Genomic DNA, 19169 nt, shown 5'->3' with positions numbered 1-19169 from the left:
TTCCTCTTCGCTTACCATAACTTTTTAACCTTTTACTCATTAAACATCTGTCTAACCACCCCGTCCCCATAAATCTATACAGTGTCCCAGCATCCACCATACTCTGGGTTCGTGACCATCTTCCACCCTGACTATCAATAGGTGCCCATCTGGGATGTCTGACCATCTGACATTGGAAAGTCATACTCGAAGACTAATAGAGCTTCTTAAAAAAAACTAGAGTTTTGTTATATTTCTTCAGGTATGATGAGTTAACAAAATCAATTAAACAGATTTGCCATTCAAATGCAAATAATGAAGTGACCTGATGGCTATGATATTGGACAAACAGTCCAACAGTGGTGAGACGAAACCCCACTGCAGCAAGTTGTAAAATTGGATCGAATAAAATCTAGTGCCAGGAATGAAACACCACTGGCTTACTTCAGGGATGGGAACCAGTCATGATTAGTAGCCTGGCTTTAGGCCCAGGCTTTGTGGTTTATTCTTAATCATATCAGGGCAACTGAGGATGGGTAATGGAGGGTTTGGAATTCAATAAGTTTGTACTGCAGTCCGAATGAATCCTATGTGGTCCAATGAACAAAGCCACTACAAATCCATGAGGACATTGAGCTCCATTTTTCTGCAGCAGCAGAGGGAGCGGTGAGAGTGAAGACTAGGGGCCTGCTGGGAGATGAACTAGTCATTTCGGCAGCGGAGCTGAGTGGGAGCAGTCAAATTGCGCTCTCAGAAAGTGAGTGAACTGATATATTTAGGCAAGGATTGGTTCTGGGGGAGGTTGGACCATTACAAATCGAATGGTCTGTGCCTGGGCAGGACTAGAACCAATGTCCTGGGGGCTGCTTTGACTAATGCTGTTGGGGAGGGTTTAAACTAATGTGGCAGGGGGATGGGAACCAAATGAGTAGGTTAGCAGGCAGTAAGGTGGTAGTAACTCAAGCCTGTAAGGAGCTAGATAATGAAGCCAGTGTGACTAAGGGGAAGAGTAGGCAGAGAGCGGATGATGATTGCAAAGGGTCAGGTGGTCTGAGTTGCATTTATTTCAATGTGAGAAGTGTAGTAGGTAAGGCAGATGAACTTATGGCATGTATTAGTACCTGGGAGTATGATGTTATTGCTATTACTGAGACTTGGTTGAGGGTAGGGCAAGATTGGCAACTAAATATCCAGGATATAGATGCTTCAGGTGGGATAGAGAAGGAGTTACAAGGGGTGGAGGAGTTGTATTACTGGTCAAAGAGGATATCACAGTTATGCTGAAGGAGGGCACTATGGAGGACTCGAGCAGTGAGGCAATATGGGCAGAGCTCAGAAATAGGAAGGATGCAGTAACAATGTTGGGGCTGTACTAGAGGCCTCCCAACAGTGAGCATGAGATAGAGGCACAAATATGTAGACAGATTATGGAAAGATGTAGGATCAATGGGTTGGTGATGATGGGAGATTTTAATTTTCCCTAAATTGACAGGGATTCACTTAGCGTTAGGTGTTTAGATGGAGCAGAATTTTTAAGGAGCATCCAGGAGGGTTTTCTAGAGCAATTTGTAAGTAGTCCATCTCGGGAAGGTGCCATACTGGACCTGGTGTTGGGGAATGAGCCCGGCCAGGTTGTTGAAGTTTCAGTAGGGGAATAGTGATCACAATTCTGTAAGTTTTACAATACTGATGGACAAAGATGAGAGTGGTCCTAAAGGAAGAGTGCTGAATTGAGGAAAGGCCAACTATAGCAAAATTCAGCAGGAGCTAGGGAATGTGGATTGGTAGCAGCTGTTTGAGAGTAAATCCACATTTGAAATGTGGGAGGCTTTTAAAGACAGGTTGATAAGAGTGCAGGACGGACATGTCCCTGTGAAAATGAGGGATTGAAAGGGCAAGATTAGGGAACCATGGATGACAAATGAAATTGTGAGACGAACAAAGGGGAAAGAGGAAGCATACATAAGGTCTAGGTGATTGAAAACAGATGAAGCTTTGGAAGAATAGCGGGAAAGTAGGACCAAACTGAAATAAGGAATTAAGAGGGCTAAAAGGGGTCACAAAATATCTTAACAAACAGGGTTAAGGAATATCCCAAAGCTTTTTATTCATGCATAAGGAACAAGAGGATAACTAGAGAAAGGGTTGGCCCATTCAAGGATAAAAGAAAGAAGTTATGCGAAGAGCCAGTGAAAATGAGTGAGATTCTTAATGAGTATTTGGCGTCGATATTCACTGAGGAGAGGGACATGACGGATGTTGGGCTTAGGGATAGTTGTTTGATTACTCTAGATCAAGTCGGCATAAGGAGGGGGCAAATGTTGGTATTCAAAAAGGCAGGGTGGACAGGTCCCCAAGTCCGGATGGTATCTATCCCAGGTTCCTGAGGGAAGCGAGAGAGGTAATAGCTGGGGCCTTAACAGACATCTTTGCAGCATCCGTGAGCACGGGTAAGGTCCTAGAGGACTGGAGAATTGCTAATGTCGGCCCCTTGTTTAAGAAGGTAGCACAGATAATTCAGGTAATTAGAGACTGGTGAGCCGATGTCAGTGGTGGAGAAGCTGCTGGAGAAGATACTGAGGGATAGAATCTATTTACATTTGGAAGAAAATGGGCTTATTAGTGATAGGCAGCATGGTTTTGTGCAGGGAAGGCCGTGTCTTACCATCTTGATAGAATTCTTTGAGGAATTCACAAAGTTGATAGATGAGGAAAGGGCAGTGGATGTCATATACATTGGACTTCAGTAAGGCATTTGATAAGGAACCCTAGGGTAGGCTGATGGAGAAAGTGAAGTTGCATGAGGCCCAGGGTGTACTAGCTGGATGGATAGAGAACTGGCTGGGCAACAGGAGACAGAGAGTTGTAGTGGAGGGGAGTTTCTCAAAATGCAGAACTGTGACCAGTGGTGTTCCACAGGGATCCGTGTTGGGACCACTGTTAGTTTGTGTTCTACATTAATGATCTGGAAGAAGGTATAGATGGTCTGATCAGCAAGTTTGCAGATGACACTAAGATAGCAGATAGTGAAGGGGACTGTCAGAGATTACAGCAGAATATAGATAGATTGGAGAGTTGGGCTGAGAAATGGCAGATGGAGCTTAATCCAGGCAAATGCGAGGTGATGCATTTTGGAAGATCCAACTCAAGATCGAACTATGTGGTAAATGGAAAAGCCCCGGGAAAAATTGATGCACAGAGAAATCTGTGTGTTCAGGTCCATTGTACCCTGAAGGTGGCAATGCGGGTGGATAGTGTGGTCAAGAAGGCATACGGCATGTTTTCATTTATCGGATGGGGTATTGAGTACAAGAGTTGGCAGGTCATGTTACAGTTGTATAGGGCTTTGGTTCGGCCACATTTGGAGTACTGCGCACAGTTCTAGTCACCACATTACCAAAAGGATGTGGATGCTTTGGAGAGGGTGCAGAGGAGGTTCACCAGGATGTTGCCTGGTATGGAGGATGCTAGCTATGAAGAGAGGCTGAGTAGATTAGGATTATTTACATTAGAAAGACGGAGGTTGAGGGGGGACCTAATTGAGGTCTGCAAAATCATGAGAGGTATAGACAGAGTGGGTAGCAAGAAGCTTTTCCCCAGAGTGGGGGACTCAATTACTAGGGGTCATGATTTCAAGGTGAGAGGGGAGAAGTTTAAGGGAGATATGCATGGAAAGTTCTTTACACAGAGGGTGGTGGGTGCCTGGAACACGTTGCCAGCGGAAGTGGTAGAGCCGAGCACGATAGCGTCATTTAAGATGTATCTGGACAGATACATGAATGGGCAGGGAGCAGATGGATACATATCCTTGGAAAAGAGGTGAGAGGGTTAGATAGAGGATCTAAATTGGCACAGCCTTTGGGAGGGGGGGCACGAAGGGCCTGTTTCTGTGCTGTAATTTTCTTTGTTCTTGACGTTTGTGTAGCATCCTTTATGGTATATAGGTGACCTATTTCCCATCCTCCTCCTGCCTCAGCTAGAGTATCAGCCGGCAGGTTTTTGAGGGGGAAAAGTAATTACTAAGTTTAAATACCTCTTTGATTGCTGTGATTTGATATAGTTGTCAGAAAATCACTCCTTGCCTGTGATGAAAGTAGGGCTGCTTACCACATGGATTGTAAAGATGCAAGAAGACAGCTTACTACTACTTTATTGAGGCTGATTAGGAATGAGCAATGAATGCTGCCCTGACCAAAGATGCCCACATCCCATTAAAAATAAACTAAAGCAATCTTCAACTTCCTAAGCTCTTCAATAGCAGTGTGTCTTATTTTCCTTTAAAGCTCTCATATTCACCTGGATATGAGAGCTTGAGACAGTGGTAATGTTCTTTGCTAATTCAAGCCTTGGAGTCCTGTCTTCTTGATTATCCCATGCTTGAAATGGAGATGAGCTCTTCAAGCCACGCAGTTCTTTCCAATGGAGAGAAATGCCTATGGTCCACCATGGACTGATCATGGACACAACGCTCAAACATGATGGCATGAATCTTAAAAGTTGCTTGAGTTATATTGAGTTTGGTGGAGTATCTCTTGCCATGAGGCTGAGTGTGCTCTCTTGCTGAATCTCAGCAAACCCATTGCATCTATCGACATTTCAGACTCATGGTGAGAATCTCATCTGATTCATCTCTGTCCTACCATGCCTTAAGACTAGCAGAACTTGCAGCCGCGCCATCTTCCGAAACCTACTGCACACCCACAAAAATACTGGCATTTGGAAGCTATCCAGATTGGCCATGGAAGGAGTCAGAGGGGATGCCAGAGAAGGTGAGAGATCTTGAGTTCTTGGAGGATGGATTGGGTCAAGAGGAGAGGTGTTATCTTAGAACATAGAACATAGAACATAGAACATAGAAAAGTACAGCACACTGCAGGCCCTTCGGCCCACGATGTTGTTCCATGGAATAATCCTAATCCAAAAGTAAAATAACCTAGCCTACATTCCCCTCAATTCACTGCTGCCCATATGCATGTCCAGCAGTCGCTTAAATGTCACTAATGACTCTGCTTCCATGACTTCTTGGAGGATTGGCAGTGCTGGCCACATCACCAGATCATACCTACCTGGAGATCTTACCCAGGTCAGTGCCGTCGCCAGGGTGAGGAGGACTGGGCTGAAGTGCTGCAAGAAGATGAATGACCCTCTTCTCTCCACCAGGGTGAGTACCATAGTCTGCTCTCTTTCTCTCACTCTTTCACTCGCACCTTCTTTGCTACCAAACCCAGCTGCCACCCAGGCTTATGTTCTGACATCCATTCTATTGCATGCAGAACTTTTCTGTTACTCTCTCCCATAGCTCCCTCATAATCACACATCACTAATCTTGCATTCTCACTCCCTTGGAACACCTCCCACATACACAACCCCACCAACCATACCACTCACTTGTGTTTTTCCTCAGCTACATCTGAGGATGGGGTGGGGGGAGGGGTTGGGCGGTGTGGGGAGGGGCGTTGGGGGATTGGGGGAGTGAATGAGTGTTGGAACTTCACTTACCCAGGCAATTAGGGAATTTTTTTATCACATTCCTAGTTTCTGCTTTGTTAATAGTGGAAAGGCTTTGGGATGTCAGAAGATGAGTTATTTACTGCAGGATCCCTAGTCTCTGACCTGCTGTTGTAGCCACAGTTTTGAATATTTTTGAGAAGATTTGTAGCTCGAGTTGTGGGTGAGGTTGTAGACTGGCTCGCCGAGCCGGGTTTGGTTGCAGACGTTTCATCACCCTGCTGGGTAACACCATCAGGGCGCCTCTGGTGAAGCGTTGATGTTCTGTCCCACTTGCTATTTATATACCTCGGTTTGCTGGGGTCGTTGGCATCATTTCCGGTTCTGTTTCTCAGTGGGTTGTATATCGGGTCCAGTTCAATGTGTTTGTTGATGGAATTCTGGTTGGAATTCCAGGAATTCCCTGGTATGTCTCTGTTTGGCTTGTGCTATTATGGATGTGTTTTCCCAGTCAAATTCATATCCTTCTTTGTCCGTGTGTAGTGAGAGCAGTGAGAACTGGTCGTGTCTCTTGGTGGCGACTTGGTGTTCGTGTATCTGTATTCTCAATTTTCTTCTAGTTTGGCCTGGATAATGCTTCTCACAGTCCTTGCATGGTATTTTGTACATTACGTTGGTTTTATTGGTTGTGGATATTGGAGCCTTTATGTTTGTCAGTAGCTGTCTCAAGGAAAATGTTGGTTTGTGAGCCACCATGATACCTGGGCGTCCGAGTAGACTTGTGGTCAATTCTGACATGCCTCTGATATACTTATGGCGGCTATGTGTCTGGCATTATTGTGTCTTCTTATTGTGGTCTGTCACAGAGGTAACAGGAGATTGTGCTTTTTGGGTATCCATTCCTTTTAAAAACTCCATATAAGTGCCCCTGTTCTGCTTTGTGCAATTCTGGGTTGATTCAGTGTGTTTTTGCTCATTTGAAAAATGTCTTGATGCAGCTCTGTTTATGGGTGTTGAGTGGTTGCTGGAGTAATTAAGTATCTGCTCTGTATGTGTGGTCTTTCTGTATACATTGGTCTGGAGTTCTGTATTCTTATGTTCCACCATTATGTCTAGGAAGGGTAGTCAGTTATTGTTCTCTCCTTCTTTTGTGAGTTTTATTCTGGTGAGGATGTTGTTTATGTGTTGGTGGGTTTCTTTTCGTCTTGTGCATTTGATAATCACAAAGGTGTCATCTACATAGTAGACCCAGTGTTTGGATCGAATATTGGGGAGCGCTGTCCATTCAAATCTTTGCATTACTGCTTCTGCTATTGTGATAATGGGAACTGCAGATGCTGGAGAATCCAAGATAATAAAGTGTGAAGCTGGATGAACACAGCAGGCCAAGCAGCATCTCAGGAGCACGAAAGCTGATGTTTCGGGCCTAGACCCTTCATCAGCGAGGGGGATGGGGTGAGGGTTCTGGAATAAATAGGGAGAGAGGGGGAGGCGGACCGAAGATGGAGAGAAAAGAAGATAAATGGAGAGGAGAGTATAGGTGGGGAGGTAGGGAGGGAATAGGCCAGTACAGGGAAGATGGACACTCCAGCCCAGCCTGTCTCTGCCTCTCTAACCTGTTCTTCCTCTCACCCATCCCTTCCTCCCACCCCAAGCAGCACCTCCATTTCCTACCTACTAACCTCATCCCACCTCCTTGACCTGTCCGTCTTCCTTGGACTGACCTACCCCTCCCTACCACCCCACCTATACTCTCCTCTCCACCTATCTTCTTTTCTCTCCATCTTCGGTCCGCCTCCCCCTCTCTCCCTATTTATTCCAGTTCCCTCTCCCCATCCCCCTCTCTGATGAAGGGTCTAGGCCCGAAACGTCAGCTTTTGTGCTCCTGAGATGCTGCTGGGTCTGCTGTGTTCATCCAGCCTCACATTTTATTATCTTGGCTTCTGCTATTGTCCTGATTTGGGGAATCCCACTGGTGTTCCGCTGATTTGTTTGAATATGCAGTTGTTGAAGATGAAGTGGGTTGTGAGGCACAGATCCAGCACTGGGAGGTATCAGTAACCAAGATTCTAGTAAAGGTAAAGCTGCCCTCTCATTTGAGAGAGACAAGTGGTGGCACTTGAACCTGAGTGTCACCATGCCTCAGGCAAGGTGAGAAGTTCAGAAAGAGAGATCTTCATGGTTTATTCAGCTGGTGTGAGAATTGAGCTCATGCTGGCATACTACTCTCCACCACTAACCAGCTGTCTAGCTACAAAAGCTAACTGGCCTAACCAAGCAGAGCTATTTCAAAGTTACCATCAGGTTGGAGATCTGTCAGCTCCTGAGTGCCAGCAGGTTCTTTTAACTTGTGAAGCATCACAATCAAGATGATTTCCATTCCAACACAACGTACCTCCATAACATTTGCAACAAATGCCACACAGCAATGAACAGGGTTGAGAATTCTGACTGAATTTTCCCTCTCTTATCGAGGGACATTGAGGCAAATTAGGTCATTTCCATTGCCACCTTGAGAGAGAACAGGAAATACAGAGCTCATAATAAGCCTGTTTAAAACTGTACTGAAGTACTTCCCTGAAATGGACTTTGAGGAATCCAATTGCTTTGTAAGCAACAAAACTCTTGTTGAGTTAAGTAACCAAAGTCATTTTATCATTATTTTATCCAAAATCTTGATCAGTTGCTCCCAAATCTGAGTTCCTGGCCTCCTAAGTGGAAAATTCAGGTTTATTTGCTGTTTCCTTTACAAAGGTGAGACACTCTGGTTAGCCTCTATTAGCAACCATGCAAAAGACACCCTTTTTAATTTTAACCAGTCATTTTGAACCCTCCCCTGCTCCCAACCCCTAAACAAATGCTGAACCTCTCCTGTTCTTTTGACCCTGATGGGTACATTCACCTTTTTAACAATTTCCTGCCGGGCCTGCTTCCTCTCTGTGGGGTTTTTGGCCGTGGTTTTTAATCCCCGAAATGTTTTAAGGGCATCCTCAGTGAGGAAGTTTGCTTTCACATCTGTTAAATGCTCTTTGCACTGCATTTTTTTTGTTGCCTTACATAACACATGTTTGCCTTTTTGTGCAATGCCAGTATTAATGCCAAATGTTTTTAGTAATTTACAAATCAATACAATATAATATGCTTTGAATTCACATTTATTTTTGACAAGAAAACATTTTACTAGAATTATCATACAATACAGGTAATTGTGTCAGGAATATATTAAATTTTATTTGCCTCTCAAAACAGCACAGAACAATTGTAGCAATGATTCAAATCATAAACAAGTGTCTAATTCCTTTCTTATCTTAGAGACATCAGGGTAAAAATCACAAAACATGCGGTCCTTGAATGAACATTTAACATACTTATATCAAGTTTCAATTGTGCAGAGGAGTTTGATGTAAGAACTTGCATGGAAATGCCACAGATCACAAATTCTATCCCATCAAGTGTTAAAGCCATCTATTCATCACATTTCCCTTTCAAATGCCATTGTAAGAAGTCATTATGTTAAAAACAAAATGTTTTACATGGGTACCATCTGAAATCAATTTTGGCATACTGGATAAAAATAGTGAGCAGCAAAAACTTGAATCATTATGTGAGGCATTTTTGTCAGGTTGAAATCCTCCATGGTTTTAATCTGTACTTCATTGGAATTCTACAACATTATTGTCTACATTTATTTTTAAAGGACTTAATTTGTTAGAACGTGGCTGAGCAGGAAGGGGCAGCTATTACTTTCAACAGATGTGCAATCTGTTTTTCTCATTTAAATGGTGGCGTCATATTCTGGCAGGCTAGGTCAGCTGTGTAATGAACTTCCTGTGTCAAAGATCAGCACTTCTAAAACCTTGTGCTAAATTTTTCTTTCAACGCTGTTTATTTGAGTGGTTGAAAATGTGCAGGATTACCATAACCATATTGAAAGGATTATGCAAAAGTGGAGATTTCTTTCCCCCTTTCCACAGCCCCCTAAAGATTTTCATTTCATACTTTTTGCATTGTTGAATCAGCGGTAAAAATTTCACAGGTGGGGGAACATTTTGAAACTGGAATGGGATCATGCTGAAAGAGTCACCATTGCAAGGTTTTTTAAAGTCACTCGGAGGCTCATTATTCTATAGTTGTTCAGGTTTTATCATTAAGCCATAAGACAGGTATGGACATGGTAGACAAATTTTTGGTTTGTGTATGCAGCTGTGAGACAGACAGTACATCATTCTTCCAGGAAAGTATAGATGCTGGGCTGCTGGAACTTCAAATACTGTTCCTATAGCAACAGTGAAACTGTTCTGAGTCTGTGGCACAGTTATGAACCTCTGCCTTGTCTCCAGCACTTCCTGCTTATGACCTGACTTTACTTGTACTGTGGGATAGGGAGAGTGGATTACTGAATGAATGATCTATTGTTTTCAGCGAACACTAAAGAGTAACAAGGTTGTTCTGGCCCAATTAACTCTGTTTGGGTGCATACAATAATAGAGGTGATTATCCAACTACATGCGAATTATCTAATAATTCCCATAATATATAAATAATGTTCTTGAATTTGTCTATTCATAACAACAAACAAACAAGCATGACATACAAATAAAAACCAAAAGAACTGCAGATGTGTGAATCAGAAACAAAAACAGAAATTGCTGGAAAAGCTCAGCAGGTCTGGCAGCATCTGTGAAGTGAAATCGTAGCTAACATTTTGGTTTGAGTTACTCTTCCTCAGAATATACAAAAAGCTGCTCATAGGTTTCTCATAGTTATTTCAATTTGAACATGGCTTACTAAATTGAAAAATAACTAAATTCTATGCAGAACCATGTGGATCTATGTTATTATTTGGAATCTATACTAAGTGATGTAGATCAGAAAGGTCTTATCCCCTCTTCATGTTATCACCAGATATTAACTATTGCTTGCAGTAGGAATGCACAATCGACCTATCATCTATAAGCGGACTAAAGACTAATAGCTGCGATTCCTATATCTAATTTTTATTAATGGGCCCTGATGAAATTGCAGTATGGGGTAGATTAAGAGAGAATTATGTTTAATTTCTCTGAAGGTCAAAATATCTTTCCAAAGCTTCAGTGGTGAATTTCACCTGCAGATACCTCACGCTGATTCCCTCTGGGCTATGATTTGAACTTGCTCAACAGTGGACCTTCAATATACCAATGTGCTCTAATTAAAATTTCAGATCCAGAGTTCTAATTTGACAAATTACCTCAGTGCCTAATTTCTTGGCAGTATATTGCCACAGACGCCAAGCTGAAATGGCAAAGATAAAAAAATACTTTCCTGCTGAGCCAGAGAAAACAAATGTGCTTGTTTGGGCATCAAGTGACTGCAGTTCAAATTGAGAAGAATTACCTCTCTTTGCCTGAGAGCCAAAGGTTGTTCCTTCAATAGCCAGTGACAGGCCCCTGTTGCCAGACATTTCACTCCCACCAATTGATTAACTCCCGCTTCCTGCCTGACCAGCAGATTACAGGCAGGCCTGGAAATTACAATCTCCTGGGCTTTTGCAGCCAAAGTCCAAATGATTTTCCAGCCACCTCGGCTTCCACCTGCTCAGTTTCTGCTGCAATAATGTCAGGGGTTCAATATTTGTGTTCATACTCAACCAAAGAACTCTTGTGGTGGAGCGGCAGTGCCCCTACCTCTGGACCAAGAGGCCTGAGGCCAAGTTTCAGCTGTTCCATTTAATAAAACAAAACTCTGAACCGGTTTCTTTTGGAAAATATTTACATGCTACAAGAATAGTTATGCAGAAGAAGTAAAAGAATTGCAAACGTCATAAATCTTGTGCTGGTGTAAGCATTGCATTTTGTACAGGAAATGAAAAAAAACTTGACAACATTGAAAAACAAATTTTGGAAAAAATGATCGGCATTTATTTGTTGAGAACACCTGAAAACTGGACCTCCCATCAATGCTGTTTTGGGAAGAGTCAAATACCTCAACCACACATCATTTTCATTTTAATATTTTTTTAAAAAAAGTGTGACATGACTGAAGAAAAGAAATGTGACCGCAGAAATTTCCCAATGTATAAAATAATTAAAGTGTGTACAAGAAATTTATTCTTACATGGCTTCAGATTTTAAAAATATTGCTTTTATTTTTCTGGACAATTCTTAATTGACTGTGGCTCATACATCTAGTGCCTGAATCTGAAATTGAAGTGTGCCCTAATTATAAGCACAGACAGATTGAATATTCCCACACCAATATAATGAAAACTTTTCATTGTGCATTGACATGAATAAGTTGGCAAAGACCACCCAGACTTTCATTTGGGCTATTAAAATTAGTTCTTCCTTCACTTCCTGTCCAACTGCAGAGGGTCCATCCTGCCCTCTCTCAGCTGGAAGATTGAAAAGCTCAGGGCATATGCTTCAACATGAACACAGGTTATGGTGTTCAATGCTACAAATCTCTTTAGTGAATGTCTGAACTATTGCTCATTTGGTGGTAGAGGAGGGAAGGGGTGTATTTCCTGTTTACAAGATTGTCATGTCATCATCAACTATCCTTCAATTTGAGAATGACATTGATTTAGTTTTAGGGATTTAAACCAAATGGTTAAACAGGCCAATTTTCACACTGAGATAGCAAAGTGTAGGGCTGGATGAACACAGCAGGCCAAGCAGCATTTTAGGAGCACAAAAGCTGACGTTTCAGGCCCAGACCCTTCATCAGAAAAGGGGGAGGGGGAGAGGGTTCTGAAATAAATAGGGAGAGAGAGGCAGGCGGTTCAAAGATGGATAGAGGAGAAGATAGATGGAGAGGAGGCAGTTAAGTTAGAGAGGCAGGGATGGGATCCCCTGAGGTTTGCCCGGATGGAGGAGGGTAACTTCTTCAGGTTAGGCATCCCTGGAAGAGGCTTCACAGTGAAGTTAAAATTGTTCGTCAGGTTAGAAGCCCCTTCCAGGGTTGCCTAAACTGAAGACATTACCCTCCTCCCTCTGGGTAAACCTCAGGGGATCCCGTCCCCGCCTCTTTACCTTGTCTGTCTCCTCTCCACCTATCTTCTCTTCTAACCATCTTTGAACCGCCTCCCCCTCTCTCCCTATTTATTCCAGAACCCTCTCCCCATCCCCCTCTCTGATGAAGGGTCTAGGCCCAAAACGTCAGCTTTTGTGCTCCTGAGATGCTGCTTGGCCTGCTGTGTTCATCCAGCTTCACACTTTGTTACCTCAGATTCTCCAGCATCTGCAGTTCCCATTATTTCTGATACAATTATCACACTGCAGAGCTTTGAACACTTGGGGCAGGAAATCCGGAGCGCGGGATTTGCTTTCTTTACATTCCTTCTCTGCTGCCACGTTGCATCATTGTTTCTTGTTTGGACTCAGAACACGATGTTGTTTGATGGACATGTCACCAGTTTGAAGTTCCTGCTAGCCATTAATGTAAATTCTGCTGCATTTCAAGCAGAGCTTCAGAAGGTCGTTGGAGCACTTTGTCCTCCCCGAGTATGGCAGCTATTTGAAAGCTGAGAAAACAGCATCTGGCTACAGAACTGCTTTTTAGCCACCAGGGCACATTGTGGTTGGCTTTCCAGGAGCTGTGTCTGAATGCTTATCGACCTGGTGTCATGAAGGATACTAGCCGTTGTTGTATGGACCTTCCATGTGGAAGCATTGCTGGGGGACCTTTTCTAACACCTACCACAGAGGGCTGTTGAGACCTGGTCATTAAGTACATTAAAGGCTGAGATAGACAGATTTGTTATCAGTAAGGGAATCAAGGATGAAAGGGGAAAGGGAGGTTCCATAAGAATTCTACATGCTTCAATAACGTCACCACTCATTCTTCTATATTCTAAAAGAGTACAGCCAAATCTACCCAACCGCTCCACATAAAATAGTCCCTCTTCAGTTGGTATCAATCTTCTTTGGACTGCCTCCAATGACAGCATAGCTTTTCTTCAAAAATGGAATAAAAATTGTTCACAGTATTCCAGCTGTGGTCTGACTAGTGCCTTGTACAGTTTTAACAAAACACCCTTACTTTTATATTCCATTCCCTTTGAAATAAAGGCCAGTATTCCATTTGCCTCCTCATCTGAATCTTAAGCAAAATTGTTCACTTATCTTTACACCGTTCCCACTGTTCTAGACTCTCCAGCCAGGAGAATTAACCTCTCAGTTATCTCTTCTTGTCGAGTATCTTCATAATCTTGGATGTTTCATTAAAGATCATCTCAGTTAATGCAGTCAAATTTATTCAGCCTCTCATTAAAACAAATGCCTGTTTCAAAGACCCAAGATATTGCAAAAAAGAAGGTATCCATTTCAATGGGACAGCTGTTCTCCACAATTTCATGAGATTAAAAATCATCCACTTTGGATGTGTGTTTGCTCGCTGAGCTGGAAGGTTAGTTTTCAGACGTTTCGTCACCATTCTAGGTAACATCATCAGTGAGCCTCCGACGAAGCACTGGTGTTATCTTCCGCTTTTTATTTATCTGGTCAGGTTTCCTTGGGTTGGTGATGTCATTTCCTGTTCTTTTTCTCAGGGGATGGTAGATTGGCTCCAAGTCAATGTGTTTGTTGATGGAATTCCGGTTGGAATGCCATGCTTCTAGGAATTCTCGTGCATGTCTCTGTTTGGCTTGTCCTAGGATGGATGTGTTGTCCCAATCAAAGTGGTGTCCTTCCTCATCTGTATGTAAGGATACGAGTGATAGTGGGTCATGTCGTTTTGTGGCTAGTTGATGTTCATGTATCCTGGTGGCTAGCTTTCTGCCAGTTTGTCCAATGTAGTGTTTGTCACAGTTCTTGCAAGGTATTTTGTAGATGACATTCATTTTATTTGTTGTCTGTATAGGGTCTTTTAAGTTCATTAGCTGCTGTTTTAGTGTGTTGGTGGGTTCGTGGGTTTGTGGGCTACCCTGATACCAAGGGGTCCGAGTAGTCTGGCAGTCATTTCAGAAATGTCTCTGATGTAGGGGAGAGTGGTTATGGTTTCTGAGCCCGTTTTGTCTGTCTGTTTGGGTTTGTTGCTGAGAAATCGGCGGACTGTGTTCATAGGGTACCCATTCTTTTTGAATACGCTGTAAAGGTGATTTTCCTCTGCTCTGCATAGTTCCTCCGTGCTGCAGTGTGTGGTGGCTCGTTGGCAGCACAAAGGAACTACGCAGAGCAGAGGAAAATCACCTTTACAGCGTATTCAAAAAGAATGGGTACCCTATGAACACAGTCTGTCGATTCCTCAGCAATAAACCCAAACAAACAGACAAAACGGGCTCAGAAACCATAACCACGCTCCCCTACATCAAAGACATTTCCAAAATGACTGCCAGACTACTCGGACCCCTTGGCATCAGGGTAGCCCACAAACCCACCAACACACTAAAACAGCAGCTAATGAACTTAAAAGACCCTATACAGACAACAAATAAAACGAACGTCATCTACAAAATACCTTGCAAGAACTGTGACAAACACTACATTGGACAAACTGGCAGAAAGCTAGCCACCAGGATACATGAACATCAACTAGCCACAAAACGACATGACCCACTATCACTCGTATCCTTACATACAGATGAGGAAGGACACCACTTTGATTGGGACAACACATCCATCCTAGGACAAGCCAAACAGAGACATGCACGAGAATTCCTAGAAGCATGGCATTCCAACCGGATCTCCATCAACAAACACATTGATTTGGAGCCAATCTACCATCCCCTGAGAAAAAGAACAGGAAATGACAAGACCAACCCAAGGAAACCTAACCAGATAAATAGAAAGCGGGACATAACACCAGCGCTTCGTCGGAGGCTCACTGATGATGTTACCTAGAATGGTGATGAAACGTCTGAAAACTAACCTTCCAGCTCAGCGAGCAAACTCACATCCAGAACCTCAACCTGAGCTACAAATCTTCTCAAAACTCGCTATCATCCACTTTAAAGGGATTTATAGATCACACAATTTCAAGAACACAATGAAAGTTACCAGTGCCCAACCCGAGACTGACTAATCTGAAGGGAATATGTTCTGGGAGAATAGTTAAAATTCCACACCATCTGAATTTGTGAAGTTGGAGGCTTGGAGGGAGGGAGCTGGGCCAATGGTAAATATCATTGCATATTATGTTAATAATGGGAAATAATGCTTGGGAAGAATTGGAATCAGAGTGTACATGTCTGAAAGGACTAATGCTGAAGAATGAATTGTTCAAAAAGATGATTCTACACATATTGGGCAGAGGGACACCATGCTATGATGAAAGCATAAGACTTGACATCAAGGTCTCCCTCATTGTCTCAGTAACAGTGCTTTTCAAATCAATGTAACTTGCGTGAAGTTGCTGTCATGAAATATATTTTTTAGACTATAGCCTCTTGTTAGACTACTTGGTGCTATTCCTCTCTCACACTAGATCATGCTGAGCCCTATAGATCCCTACCAGCAATGAGAGAGGGGAGGCAAAGCTACCAGGTAGATCTCACACCATGATGAATGTATGTTATCCTGTGTAGAACCCACTAATGTCTGACTCAGAAGTAAGAGTGCTACTAACTGTACTAAAATTAATAAATAATTCTAAGGATTCTCCTGATGGTAAAGTCAATACAGTCCTTCCAGAGCATTGGGCTACCATCTCATTAGAAAGAGATGACTGGTGGAGGTTTTACCTGAGCGTCACCAAGCCTCATGTGAGAGGTGAGGTAAAGAAACAGAATCCTTCGTGATAACCTTACCTATTGCAGGAATTCAACCCATGCGATTGGCATCATTCTGCATTGTAAATGAGCCAACTGATCTCCTAATGACCCCTTTTGTGTCAGCACACCCTTCCATGTCTTCTGTCTTGCCTCTTCAATGACATGACAGACAGTACAAGGTCATTCCTAGTTTTCTCATTTCAGCATGTTATTGCTGTTGCCTGAGGCCAATGGTCATAGCTCAGAGCATCAAGTAAATCTCCAGGATGTCCACTTGGCTCCCTTATTATCCACTTTGTTAATCACTTCTCAAACATGCAATAATGCACCTGACTCAGCATTCATACCAGACTGTCCTGATGATGGAAATGAGCACAAATTGTCATAGCCCAAATTCTATTATTGTCAGAGGCAGACAAAACACTGAAAAAGCTAATGAAAACAAAGTTGCTGGAAAAGCTCAGCAGGTCTGGCAACAGCTGTGAAGGAATAACCAGAGTTAATGTTTTGGGTCCAGTGACCCTTCCTCAGAATGTGAAAGAACTGTGGTTCTGAGGAAGAGTCACTGGACCTGAAAAGTTAACTCTGTTTTCTCCTTCACAGATGCTACCAGACCTGCTGAGCTTTTCCAGCAACTTCTGTTTTTGTTCCTGATTCACAGCATCTGCAGTTATTTTGGTTTTTACTGAAATAGCTAAACTGTAGAAGAAGAAGCACATTATAAATTACAAAATGCGATAAATATGAACTGTGCCTGACAAGATGTACGTCAAAAGTGAAACAGTATTCAACAACAAATGTATCTAGAAGAGAGAGCTGAGTTACAACCTGAAGGCCAAAGAAATAACAAAAGAATTCAGGAGCTTCTTAGCACACAAAGCAAAAAAATCTATGGAAAGGGGAGCAAAAAGCAAGGTTGGCATAACAGTATTACAAGACTGTGATACTGGCAGGTAAGTCTCTGCCCAACACCCCTAACAGTCAAGTGAAGTGTTGACATCTTGCTGTACAAATGAGAAAAGTCATTCCAAGAATACATGTGAGAAACTTAGAACGATGTTGCAAACCATTCAGCAGACAGAATAATACTGAACATTCATAATTTCCCTGGATGGACTACTTTTCTAAATTAGCATATCCATGGGGAGTTTCAAACTTAACAGAGGGCTTTCAAAGTTGAGATAATGTTAACAATAAGATTAAGTTGTTACCCATAATCCAATCCCTGGAACTAAACAAACATTTTGGCCAGGAAACAGGGAATTGGTCAGAATGTTGTTGTGTTGGAATTCAGCTTCATTAACCAAGGCACAAAGGAGGCACGAGGGAATGTCTTGTGTCCACTCTTCCCAGTGATGAGGTGTTATATCTGGGGGAGTTTCCAACCTACGTCAGCATGGATCTGGCAGGCACTCAGTGGTTTTCTCATCAACTAGGAGCTGGTGTGAATCTGGCGGAGATCCCAAACAAGGCCACTTGCAGCCAGAGATAATTACTTCCAGATGGAATCAATTATTTTAACTTCAGTGTCCCACAGCTCCCCGAGGAGAACTCTTTAAATTTTTGGCCTTCCTAACTTTGACCCTTACTCAGTTGTAGATTCATTATGGAAGTAGCAGTGCATTGTTCTAATTTTCTTGATTATTGTTGGGCAGCACTGCCAATATGTTTTACGTTTTGGAGGTTTCCTCATCTCGTTGCTGCAAAAAATCCCATCCGAGCATTTTGTCCGGAGTTAATAATAGCTGTCGGTGGAGCGCCATTATTAGAATCTCAGACTGCCACCATCCAGATGAAGTCTATAAATCAGCAGACGCCATTCTCAATTTTCAGGGTGTGCTGTGTTAGTTTACTTCAGTGAAGGAAGGAAAGGATTGCCATAATTGGTATCAACACCCCTGAGCTAATATATAAAACCACCCAAGAGTTCCCATTCCAGTGATGATTGCTGCAAAGTGTATACATGTACAATTTGGAGGTAGGCCACTGTGTCTCTGATGCATTTCTGGTGGAATCACCCGTCTTTTCTTTGGTTGCAAGTTTATGCACAAAAAACCCGGAAGTTTTGAGGAAGGTTTTAATTGTCATCTCTCAAAGCATACCTAAACACTTTAAGGAGTTATGATAAAAGGTGGAGTCAATGTAGTCCTGCTGTCTCATTAGAGAGAGAGATGACTGATAGTGGTTTAACCTGAGAGTCACCGCACTTCATGTGCCCGGGTGGAATTAAGATGGAAAGCCCACCATAGTAACTTCATGAAGAGATGGGTATTGAACTCATGCTGCTGACATCAGTTACCAGCCATTTAGCTAACTGAGTTATGAAAACACAGAAGCATCAACATCAAAGATATTGTCTTTGATGATCCAAGATGGCGATGGAGTAAGACACTCAGGCCGTCTGTTCCTTCTCTCTTTCATGTTTTTCCCTCATATGTTTTCTTTTCTGTCATTTTCCCCTTCTGCTAGTGACCCGGAGCGAAGCAGAGACAGTAGGGATGAGGCAGGGATGGCAGCCAGCAGGCCCAGAGTAAAGTGGGGACAGCCTGGAGCAGAGCAGGGCTGGTAGCCAGTGGATCCAGAATGAAGATGGCTACTGGTTGGGAACCTGTGGAGCCTAGTCAGACCACACGGAAGCCCTGAAGGAAAGACTGTAATATTTATCTTTTTATTTCTTCTTTTCCTACCTTATATTATGTATATATGCAATGTAGAGTAACATTTTTCTTTGTGTTCTACTGTTTGTATCTAAGATTTGTACCTGGGTACTTTGTACCTAAGATGGCTCTGAGTGTTGGCAACATTGTATTCTTTTCATTGTACCCCTGTTCTTTTGTAATTGAGTACATGTGACAATAAACTTAATTCTAATCATTGACTCTTAAAAGCAAAGAGTGAGGCAGTTCACAAATCCATTAAACATTACTATTTTCTGATTTTGAATTGTGCCAGACATCAAAATAAGCAGTTTAGAAAATAAGCAGATCTAACTTTCATCTTCTGCCTCCTACCTTTTGCTCCTCTGTGGAGAATATTGACACCTCGCTGGAGT

The 19169-nt window shown here is 42.7% G+C and overlaps 1 long non-coding RNA gene across 1 annotated transcript in view; it reads left to right on the top strand.

Annotated features, from left to right (window-relative positions):
- The window catches only part of LOC132210716 (uncharacterized), a 105307-nt gene extending 86614 nt beyond the window's left edge, over window positions 1–18693 (top strand). Inside the window, exon 3 of the long non-coding RNA XR_009446900.1 lies at window positions 18587–18693. This is a non-coding gene — a long non-coding RNA (uncharacterized LOC132210716). The remainder of the gene's footprint in view (window positions 1–18586) is intronic.
- The last annotated feature ends 476 nt before the right edge of the window (window positions 18694–19169 follow it).

Source organism: Stegostoma tigrinum, chromosome 18 (assembly GCF_030684315.1).
Source record: "Stegostoma tigrinum isolate sSteTig4 chromosome 18, sSteTig4.hap1, whole genome shotgun sequence".
Classification (NCBI taxonomy): Eukaryota; Metazoa; Chordata; class Chondrichthyes; order Orectolobiformes; family Stegostomatidae; genus Stegostoma; species Stegostoma tigrinum.
The sequence above is the reverse complement of the archived record's forward strand: the minus strand, read 5'-3'. Positions and strand labels throughout refer to the sequence as shown.